The following is a 2,500-nucleotide window of genomic DNA, read 5'->3' on the forward strand; positions in this document are numbered from 1 at the left end:
AAAATACTCAGCCTTGCTCGATTAAAAAAAAAACGCTTGTGCGGTTAAATTTACAAGTGTTCTGTTAAAAAAAAAAACCTGTAACCCTAACCCTAACCCTAACCCTAACCCTAACCCTAACCCTAGCCCTAACCCTAACGGTTAAAAAAAAACGCTTGTGCGGTTAAAAAAAAACACTTGTTCAGTTAAAGAAACGGTGGTACGGTTAAAAAAACCCTTGTTCGGTTAAAAAAGCACTTGTTCGCTTAAAAAAATAGTTGCTCGGTTAAAAAACCGTCTTACGGTTAAAAAAAACTCTAGTTCGGTTAAAGAAACCGTGGTACGGTTAAAAAAACCCGCTTTCGGTAAAAAAAAAAAAAAAAAAAAGCACTTGTTCGTTTAAAAACACTTGTTCTGTTAAAAAAAAAATCACTTGCTCACTGGAAAAAACACTTGTTCGGTTAAAGAAACGCTTGTTCGGTAAAAAAAACTCTTGTCCGGTTAACCCTAACCCTAACGGTTAACAAATACCCCGCCGATTAATGAGTTACGCGGCTGCTTAGGAAAATCCTCGGTCGGTTATGAAAACACCCAACCGCTTAACTCTTTCATGCACCAATTATTTTCTGTAACTAACATAACTCATAAAAAAACATCTACAAAATGACAGTGGTACTATGAAATGTTAAATTAGACTTTTTCTACAGCCTTTTTCAACTCTCATTTATAAAACAATATTGTTTTCAATCGGTTAGAATGCACCATTTGAATTGGGGAAGCTTAGCTTGATTTGTTGTTATACAACAACCCAGCGCATGAAATGGTTAAAGAAATACCCACCTGCCTAAGAAAATACCCAGTATCCTAGGAAAATCTAGTATCCTTAAAAAAAAAATAAAACCCTCTGTCTCTTGAACATAAATGCAAAAATCATTTAAAAAAGCAAATTCATTTTCAAAAACGTTTAAAAAGTGTAAACCACTTATTAAAAGAAGACTTTACAAAATACTTCACTGCTATTTAAAAAATACTACACATCTATTTCAGAAATTCCAAACCACACTACAAAATGAATTTCAAAAACATTTGTTTGTTTTCAAGACAGAAGTTTTCATTACAGAAGACGCTGAATCCATTTTAAAAAGATGCACAGTGAAAAATGCCTACTTTTTATTTTTTTCAAAGGCTCGGTCACTTTCAAAAATTGCAGTCCCTTTTAGAAAAAAAAAGAAGTCTTTAATTAAGAAGCAAAAGGTCTCTTTAAAAAGAAATACAAGTTTTCATTTTAAGAATGGTAGATGTGACTTAACCAACAATTTTAACTCACATTTAAAGAAACACATTAAGTCGCTTTAAAATATATAATAAGTCACATTCAAGAAGCTTCATATCACTTTAAAAGGGCTTAAGTCACTTTAAAAGTCTCTTAAATGTCTAGCTCACTCACTCACTCACTCACTCACTCTCACTCACTCACTCACTCACTCACTCACTCACTCACTCACTCACTCACTCACTCACTGCATGATCAAAGTCTTTTAAAAAGACTATTCATGTTTGAAAAGTGCTATTTCACTTTTGCTATTTCCAAATAAATAAAAAGTTTACATCACTCTCAAAAAAATGCAAAGCTGCTTAAGAAAAAGCTAGGTCACTTTTAAAAAAGATAACTTCATTTGTAAAAAGAACATCAAGTCGGTTAAGAGTTCTCTGCTCACCAAAACCAAAACAAAAGGCTAAGTCGCTTTAGAATGTAAAACCAACTGCAAACCATTTTAAAAGGGTTTAAAGCCAGTTTAAAAGTCTCACCAGAGATGTCCAGCTCACTGGAACAAAGTCTTTTAAAAAGATTATTCGCATCAGAAAACAGCTAGCTCACTTTCAAAAGTGTTGCTTTAGAAAGAAGCTAGTTCGCTTTTAGAAACAAAAACTTCATTTCTAAGATGAAAATCGATTAAGAGTTGTCTGCGAAACAAAACCAAAAGCTTATTTGATTTAAAGAAACAAAAAACGTTTAAATGGATTCAAATTCACATTGTGAAGTAGAGCAACTTTAGAAATACAACAAATCACATTTTTAAAATTTTGCACATTGCAAAGGTCGTAAGCCACTTTAACGCAAGCCTAACCCTAACCCTAACCCTAACGCTATATCATATTTAAAAAAGAGCCTAAGTCACATTAAAAAGGTCACATCATTTAGACAACACGAAGCTGTTAGTCCAAACAACTTGCAGCATCACCATCACCATCATTGTCAGCAGCAGCAGCAGCAGCAGCAGCAGCAGCAGCAGCAGCAGCAGCAGCAGCAGCAGCAGCAGCAGACGACGGAGAAAAAATGCAAATTCAAAAGGTCTTCCAAGGAAACAGTCTTCGAAATCAATCAGAAAATAACATCATCATTGCAAAACAAAACAAAAAACAAAAGGAGGTGTTTGCATTTAAAAAGCTCTCTCAAAAGACAAACGAATACGACTTACTCATTGATTGGTTGAAACTTGCTGCTAAGATGAGCTTCCTT

This window comes from Hydra viridissima, unplaced genomic scaffold, assembly GCF_058129835.1.
Source record: "Hydra viridissima isolate aposymbiotic clone 2 unplaced genomic scaffold, HvirCarnegie_v1 scaffold_14, whole genome shotgun sequence".
Lineage (NCBI taxonomy): Eukaryota > Metazoa > Cnidaria > Hydrozoa > Anthoathecata > Hydridae > Hydra > Hydra viridissima.